Raw genomic sequence first — 9,396 nt, 5'->3', positions numbered from 1 at the left:
GTTCCCAGTGTCTGATTCCCCAGATTTTCCCCAGTAACCAATCCGGATTAGTGGGTTGCATTATATGTATATATATAAAGGAACAGGTCCCCATATATGTCGTCTCTCCAGAAGGTCCTCTTCGTGGCTTAGTGCACCCTACGGGCCCGAACCCAGCTTTCAGAAATTTGTCTGGTCCCCCTCCCGGGATCCAGTCGGAGGCTATTGTCTCACACCCCCAATATCCACAGAAATATTCTCCTGGATAATTACAGTATGATTTCCCTCGATTAGCGGTTGGACACATATAAAATCCTGTTAGGTTTAGTTCTTTTCCACAGTGTTCAATAGCTGTTAGATCACATAATCCCGCTCGAAAACTTGGTGCCCCTACAGTGGTATTTGTTTGTAGTATCCTATTATCACTTAACCTAACTAATGACCGTTTAAAGGGTTCGTGTGGAAAGTGTGTCTCTTCTAAAGTCTCAACCCCGTTCAATTTAATTAAGCAAAGCATGATTAGTAGAAAAATACTACGCTAGGCTAAATGGTGGAGTCGATTTGTGGTAATAGTTATTTGGTTACTATAGTTTGGTGGTGTCTTTCCCCCTTTCACATGTCGTGGGTCACACTGAGGCTTTCTAGTCCCACTCCTGAGGCAGTTCTGCAAGCATTGCTCTAGTATCCCAATACAGGGGTTCTTTCCTCCACAGCTTTTTACTCCTCTGCCTCGCTTGTCGACCCGGTTGCTTCAGGCCACGAGGGGTACTATCTTCTCGGCAGCAGGAGTATTCTTCAGGAGGTCCTTGGGATCGAGCCTGTCGGGTTTCTTGCCTCTTAATGTAGGAGTTCCAATTACGGTTCTTAACTTCTGGAGTGTTACACTGGACTCCCCTCAGGCGTTTGCGACAAATGCTGTCACAGATGTCAGCTACAAAGGGGGCCGGTAAGTTAAAGTTGTAACAATAATAATGGGGATTAATTCCCTTAAATACTATTTCCCACCATTCACTTGACCCCTTTTTTAGAATTCCTCGTGATACTGCATGTGCTAGAGCCCAATTAGTAAATTGACCTTGAAGCTTCCGGCAGGGGATGCAAACTCCTCTGGGGGGAGTTCCCCTTTCACAATGACTCCACCACTTTTCCCTGCATACTATACATATATAACAAACAAAAGGATAACATCTACAATTAGAATTCCCACACCTTATTCTAACATCATTTTTAAAAATTAGTCCTTCATCTGTATACAGAGGATTGGGTAAATACTCGATTTTGTATTTGCTCATTTACAGTCTTTTCTTTGAATTTTCAATTTTAAGTCTCCAGGAGGACTGGTTACTTGCCACTGGGGGGATGGCTTTTCCACAGGTCCTTTAATTCTGCTTGCATGCGTCCATTCTCTTTCAGCTGTTCTTATTGCTGTTTTTGTAGTAAGTAGAACAAGATAAGGTCCCTCCCATTGTGGGGTTAATGAGGTTTCTTTCCATGATTTGATTAATACCCAATTTCCTGGTTGAATTCGATGTAGTTTAAGTTCTAGCGGGGGCCTTTGAGTTATCATGCCCTTTTTCCATAATTCTTCTCTATATCTCATTAAGGTAATAATGTAATGATTCATGTTTTGGTCTCTTAGATTTGGGTGATCTTGAGGTTCCCCCACATTATAAGGCATTCCATACAGCATCTCAAAAGGGGAGATTCCCATGTCAGATCTTGGTTGAGTCCGTATGTTTAACAAAGCTAATGGTAGACATTTCACCCATGACAACTTGGTTTCAAGCATAAGCTTTGTAAATTGCTTCTTTATTTCTCCATTCATTCTTTCTACTCGTCCTGAACTTTGGGGATGCCAGGGGGTATGATATTTCCACTTTATTCCCATAATTCCCATTACTTCTTTGATGATTTTAGATACAAAGTGGGGTCCTCGGTCGGAGTCAATAGTCTCAATTATTCCATATCTAGGGATAATATTTTCTAATAGAACTTTGACCACTGTCTGTGCTGTTGCCCTTGCTGTGGGAAATGCTTCGACAAAATGCGTTAGATGGTCTACTATAACTAATAAGTATTTACTTCTTCTTACTTTGGGCAATTCGGTGAAATCTAGTTGTATGTTAGCAAAGGGCCTGTGTGCTAGTGGTCTCCCTCCCAATGGGCGTTCTCTTAAATAAGCCTTATTCACTTTAAGGCAAGTTATGCAGCCTTTAACAATTTGTTTTGCCAAATTATATATTCCAATACACATATACTTAGCGGCAAACTGGTCTGCTAGTGCTTGTGTTCCCCAATGAGTTTGGCTATGTATCCTTTGTAAAATTTCCACTGCTATTGATTTAGGTAGTGCTACTCTTCCATCTGGGAGTTTCCATTCTCCTTCTGAATTTTCTTTTAGCCCCATTTGTGATAGTTTCTCTTTTTCTTGTTCTGTAAAACTATAAATGCACCTAGTTTTATTGGGGAATTTCTCCTTTGGTTGGTTCTTATCCTGAACTTGTCGTATAACCAAAAGTGCTGCCCTTTTTGCTTCTTGGTCTGCTGCGTTATTACCTCTACTTCTAAAATCTATTCCTTTCTGGTGACCTCTGAGATGTACTACAGCAATTCTTCTAGGCTCCCATAAGGCCTGGAGTAGCTGTCTTATTAGCTCCTGATGGACTAAGTCTTTCCCTTGAGAGTTTATTAACCCTCGTTCTTCCCATATTTTCCCAAATGTATGTACCACTCCATATGCATATTTGGAGTCTGTATATATTGTCCCTGTTTTATTTTTCAGCAATCTCAGAGCTCGTAAGACTGCATACAATTCACAAGCTTGAGCTGACCAGGATCTACTTAGAGGTCCTGACTCTAAGACTTCTGACCCTTCCTCTTTAATGATTGCATAGCCAGATACTCTCTTTCCCTCTATTACCCGAGATGATCCGTCTACAAACAGCCTCTCCCCTTCTTCTAATTCTTCTTCTTCTAAGTCCGGTCGGATTTTGGTTTGTTCTTTTATAGTTAACATGCAATCATGGGCTAATTTATTCTCATTTGGTTCTCCGTATAAGAACTGGGCCGGATTTTGTAGTGTAGTGACCTCTAGTGTTAGCTTTGGGGAATCTAATAAGATCCCTTCATACTTTAAAAGTCTCGAATCTGTTATCCATTTTTCAGCTTTTTGTTGCAATATTCCCCTAATGTTATGTGGAGATAATACCTTGAGTTCCCCATTAAAATTTATTTTACGTGCTTCTTCTACTAAGAGAGCACAGGCTACCACTGCCTGTAGGCATGTAGGCCATCCCTTGCTTACTGGATCTAATAGCTTTGACAAGTATCCTACCGGTTTCTTTCTCCTAGCCCAATCTTGAGTTAATACTCCATATGCTGTCCCATTTTCAATGTTTACAAATAGATAAAATGGTCTTTTTAAATCAGGTAAACTTAGTACTGGAGCATTAATTAAATCCTGTTGCAGTTGTTCTAAATTCCTCTCATCCTCTCTGCTCCATTTCAATAACCCGTCATGACTGAGCTTGTTATACAGAAATTTGACCTTGGTACTATAATTATCAATCCATTGTCTACAGTAGCCTACTAATCCTAGCAATTGCCTTACTTGTCTCTTGCTCCTTGGTGGCGGGAGTGAGAGGATTCCTTTCACTCTTTCGGGGTCTATTTTCTTCTCTCCTTTACTCAAATAATGGCCTAAATATTTTACTTCTTCTTCTACAAACTGTAATTTTGCCTTTGATACTTTTAGTCTCTTCAAGCTTAGAAAGTTTAACAGTTTAATGCTCTCCTCTCGAACTTCTTCTTCTTTTCTTCCTGCAATCAGGAGGTCATCCACATACTGAATCAAAGTAATGTTTTCTCTTGTTTGATATTCTTGGAGGATTTGTTCTAATGCTTGTCCAAATAAATTTGGTGATTCTGTGAACCCTTGTGGCAGCACGGTCCACCGCAACTGTTGTCGCCTATGAGTATCTGGGTCCTCCCATTCAAAGGCAAAATAATCTCTACTATTTTCGTCTAAGGGGCAGGCCCAAAATGCATCTTTTAGATCAATTACACTATACCAGTGATTTTCTGGCCCTAGTCTACTTAATAGGGTGTATGGGTTAGCAACCACCGGGAACCGGGCCACTGTCCTCTTATTAATTTCTCTTAAATCATGCACTAATCGATAGGATCCATCTGGTTTCTTTACTGGTAAAATGGGTGTATTAAAAGGGGACATACAGGGCTCTAGGAGTCCCTTGCTTATTAGTCTGTCTATTTCAGGCTTTAGTCCTCGTTTCCCTTCTGGGGATATGGGATACTGCTTGATCCTTATTGGAATTTCTGGATCTTTTATGGTTACGGAGAAGGGCGGAATGTTCAGTTGGCCCACACTGTCAGGTGTGTACCATACCTCAGGGTTAATCTCCTTTTCATCCTCTACTCTAAGGGGGCATAGTTTGATTCTCAATTCTTTATTAATTACCTCTAGGTTTATTTCCAATTCTACTATGAGATCTCTACCCATGAGGTTATACTCTGCTTCTGGTGCCAACAAAAGGCTTCCTATTCCTATTTTTGATTCGGTTTCTATTAGGACATCTTTAATAACAGGGACCTCAAAAGGTTCACCCTTGGCACCCACTACAAGGGCAGTGTCTCGGGAGACTTTACACCCAGATGGTAAAACTTGGATAGTTGATCTTTCTGCTCCCGTATCTACCAGGAATTCAAATTCCTGGCATTGGGGACCGACTTTTATTTTTATCAAGGGCTCTGGATGTTTCTTGGTCCCCAAGTAAGTAGAGCCCCTGACCCCTCTAATCTTCTTTAAACATCTTTTCATCTCTTATCCTCTTTCTGCAATCCCTTCTGATGTGTCCCTTCTCCCCACAATAAAAACATACGACTGCTTCCCTCCTTTCTACCCTCTGATTTCCCTCTGTGTTCCTAGGGGCCTTTCTGGGCATCTGCCCCATTCGGCGGGGAGAGTCTTGTTTTCTGCTTTCCCTTACTGCTGCCACCATCATTCTGACTTGTCTCTTGTGATTCTCTTCATCCCTCCTGACATATACTTTCTGTGCTTCTCTCAACAATTCATCTAATCCTCTCTCCTGCCAATTTTCTAGTTTTTCTAGCTTCTTCCTGATGTCATCCCATGATTTGGCTACAAATTGAGTTTTCAGAAGTGCCTGACCCAACTGTGTATCTGGGTCCAGGCCTGAATACAGCTGTAGATTCTTTCTTACTCTTTCTAGCCAATCTGTTGGAGTTTCCTCCTTTCTCTGCCTCTCATTAAAGGCCTTATTTATGTTTTGTCCTTTTGGTACTGCCTCTCGGACCCCTTGTATAACTATTGTCCTTAAGTTCTGCATATGAGTTCTGTGTGCTGGATCCTGATGATCCCAATTAGGGTTTTGTAAAGGCCATTTGATATCTGCCTGTGGGCCCTGAGCATGTTGGGCATCCCAAATTCGCATTCCCGCTCGCCTAATCATGTTCTTTTCTTCTGCAGTAAAAAGAATATTTAGAATTGACTGCAGCTCATCCCAGGTGTATATATTAGGGCCTAAAAATTGATCTAGCTTCTCTGCAACTCCCAGGGGGTCTTCTAATAGGTTCCCCATTTCCTTCTTAAAGTCCCGCACATCTCCAGAGCTAAGGGGAACTGAAATAAAGCCAATTCCTGGTTGGGGTCCCCCCATAGGCATTTCTCTTAATGGATAAAGGTTATGACGTCTAGCTCTGCTCCTTGTCATTGGTCCCTCCCGTTCAGGTTCAGGATTCCCTTCTTCTTCCTCTAGGGGCTGCTCAGGGAGTGGGAGTGGGGGTGCCTGTGGGGCCTGCGGAGGTATATAGGGGGGTGGAATCATCGGAACTTCCTCTTTCTTTTTATCTTTTCTTCTTGCCCCTGAGTCTTCAGATTTTTCCTTTAAAGTAAACAGGAGTACCCCAGGGGTCTCTATCCATATTTTTGCATATTCACTCTCTTCTCGACTAAAAGGAGTTTTGGTTTTTACCCATAAATTCAAATCCTGTCTCACCCAGTCCTCGTAGGACCCAAATATAGGCCAAAATACGTTTCGTGATATCTGCTTTCCTCCCCAGACCTCTATGCAATAATAAATCATCTTGGCCTTATCTTTATTCTGTGTACTCGAATAATGCCTTCAATTATTCAATAAAAGCCCTAACGGACTATCCTCAGGTACTGGGGGAAACCTTATGGAACTAGAGGGCTTGCTTTTCCCCTGTCCCATCCTCTGGAGTGCCTTCAGGCGTTCTGTGTGTGGAATCACTCGCTTCCCCTGGTTCGTGGCCCACGCCCTCGCGGGCAATGGGAGCCGCACTACTGAGGGTCCACACTCGCTTGGGGAGTCTGGCTGCCGGCCCCCCTCTCACACACCACACTCGCCACACTCCAGGATACCCGACCTCGACCGAATGGATCCCTTTTCCGCAAATACTCACGCTTCCAGCGTCTTCGTCCGGACCTCTGTGCACAAAGTTTATGGGGTCGACCGGTTCCCTTTGCTTAATGCCTTGAGTTTAGGTTCGTCGGTGGGAGCGAGGTAAAGACTGAAGATACCGAGGCCACCAGAGGTGGGGCGCCTCCCCGATATCTCTGTCTTACCGTACCATTCCCATCCGAGTCACGGCACCAAATTGTGATTGATGGAGGCAGACAAAGAGGTTTAATCAAATTAGAGAATTTATTAATTACAGCAAGCAAGGCATAAGCAAAATCAGCGCTGGGCGACAGGGGAGTCCCCGCTCCACCGAATTGCTGCAGGGGTTTGCAAATTTCAGTCCTTCTTTTATGCAGGATCGTTTCCTGTTAACTCTTCTTTAAGGGAGTACTCTGCGCATGTGTGAACTTGTTGCTAGGGGGTCGTTTTTTGCCTTCTGGTGGTCGATGGCTGAAGGCTAGTAGTCTTCTTCAAGTGCCCTCTGGGTGACCTTTTCCATATTTGGTCAGTTAGTATCCCCTGCTTTTCTTCCTGGAGCTTAAACAATAGTACACTTACAGCACTTACAACCTTTACATATAGATTTGTTAAGACATTTCCTGTTATGTACATTGTGGCCTGTGTCAGCTCTTTTCAATGAACAAAATACCCTCATTTATTACAATCAGAGCGAAAGAAAGCTGTAGTGCATGTTGCACAGAGAGAATCAGGTGTTGCCGAGTAAGTCACTCTCCATTCCCACTGATTTTTGCTGGGATGGGATTCTATCTTGTTTTCTGTGGCGTAAATGACATATATGGAGCAAGGAGTCTGGGCAAAAGCATCCAATTGACAAGGTGCAGTACAGGTAATGTTATAGCAGTAGCAATTTGTCAAATTAAGAATGGCAGTTAAGTTTACAGGATTTTATTTCCAGAGGTTTATGAGAATGTGGTGAAACTTGTTTTTTCCTTTTGCCTGTATGTGTAAGTAATGAGCTGTATATTATCTATGCATCTTAAAAGAAATTTCCAGTTAGCAGGAAGTTTAAGGGATTACTTTGATATCATTGCAGTGCTCCAAGCAGTGTCCCACTAATGTCACCCTTGAAAACTGGAATGTGAAGGACCAACAGCTTGCTCATCTTCATGCCTGGGTCCCTTTGTTGCATGCATGGCAGTGCTGTTAAATTTGTTTCTTCCAGAATTAAAAAAAAAAAAAAAATTGGAGGATTGTTGGGGGTGTGTATTGGATTAACTTTTGTCCTGATATTTCCTATTTATTGCTACTCTGTGGTCAATGTCACCGCTCAAGTTTGAAGATCCCCTCTCAAATCTCTGTAGTATGCTGGGAATTTCAAATATAGAAGTGTCAATATTTGCAAAAGATTGGGTTAACTAAAATCGAATGGGAAAACACAGCCAAAGCTTCCGGTAATTACTTGGAGCAGTAACCAAGTTGTTTGGTTGGATGATTGTAGGAAGAAAAGTTACAAATGCTCCCTTGAGGAGGGCACAAGAGGCTGAGCAACTCCCAGACTGCCTTAGATCTGCCTAAGGAAAAGAATCCATGCCAGTGCTGTGGTGTATAACCATTGTGGATTGTCAGCATTCCATTTCCGGATGGAATGGAGTGGGGAGAGGGGAACTTGCAATACCTCTGGGAAGGGAGGATGCCTTCCCACCTGGGAAAGCTCTGTCACAAATGGCATTTCTGAGCTCAGGGCTCCATCTCTGCAGCATAAGGGTGGTTGCAAAGGAATGGGATTGCTCGGTTCCAGTTTCACTCTGACCGTGAGAATGTCAACAGGAGAATGTGCTGTTGCCTCGTGGTGGCAGCCAAACTATTTGCTGCTCTTCCTTAGCAGTCTGAGGTTCTGATCATGTGTTAACCGAGAGCTGCACTGCCTCAATTGGTTCTATTCAATAATGCAGAGCCTTCACTCAAGGTTAGAAGTGATGTGCAGTTGAAGATAAAACTGTAATAGCATCTTTTTTCTGCTTTATTTCCTACAGGGTAAAGTCTCAATGTGTGTATCAAATCAAAAGCTGGCTTTACTTTTAGATGATGGATACAGATCTATGTTATGGCTAGTGGGCAGGTAATGAAACTATTTATTTTAAATGATGCTATCCAAACTTGAAAAATATATTTTCCATTAAAAATGCAAAAAATTTTTGCCGTCTGAGGAAATGTAAAACGTGTGTTTTATCATCTTCCTGTAGTATAAATCAAACCAACAAAAACTATCTAGTAAGTGTCTGTTGCACCAGCTACATCTCTATAAAGTAGCCTGGAAAGATTGGAGAATCAGTACAAGAATAAACCAAAGGAAAGTCTTCTGAGAAGAGGGAGTGAAAACAGGAAACAATGAGTTCCGAAGGGAAAAGTATAAAAGAGAGAAACAATTGCCAATGTTTTTGCAAAAATAAAAGAAGGACAAAGATGTGTGGTTACATCTTGTAGCTAGAGGATCTTGAGAATTGTATTGTATATTTTAAAATTCTAATCTGGACAGAGACAATGTGTAATCCAGGTTATGAACTAATAAGAGTTGTAAGAGTTATGAGGCATAGTCACGATAAAAGTTGTGAGAATGAGCTGAAACAAACTCTGTGTCCACTGTAAAAGAGTTCCAGAAGAGATGATGAACTCATGGCTGGCATAGAGCAGTCGAGTTACGAAGCCTTTCTTGTTTCAGCAGGATAGAGAAAAGAGGAGGCCTCCAGTAAGGCGCTCCCAGAAGCCAGAGGCAGAGCAGCGATTGTCCTGGAGCTGCCAGTTCCCTGACCAAGGTTCCAAGAAGGATGGGGCGGTACCAGAGGAGAAGACTTTGGGTGTGGTGCTGGACAAAAGCCTCCAGCAGCAAAGGCAGATGTACCCATCTGCAGGGCACTTAGAGCCATCAGCAATGGAGAAGAAGGATGAGGATGAATTGCACAGGTTGGATCCTCCTGGCAGGAGATTTGACCATAGC

The sequence above is a fragment of the Aphelocoma coerulescens genome, unplaced genomic scaffold (assembly GCF_041296385.1).
Source record: "Aphelocoma coerulescens isolate FSJ_1873_10779 unplaced genomic scaffold, UR_Acoe_1.0 HiC_scaffold_224, whole genome shotgun sequence".
NCBI lineage: Eukaryota > Metazoa > Chordata > Aves > Passeriformes > Corvidae > Aphelocoma > Aphelocoma coerulescens.
Note: the sequence above shows the minus strand (reverse complement) of the source record.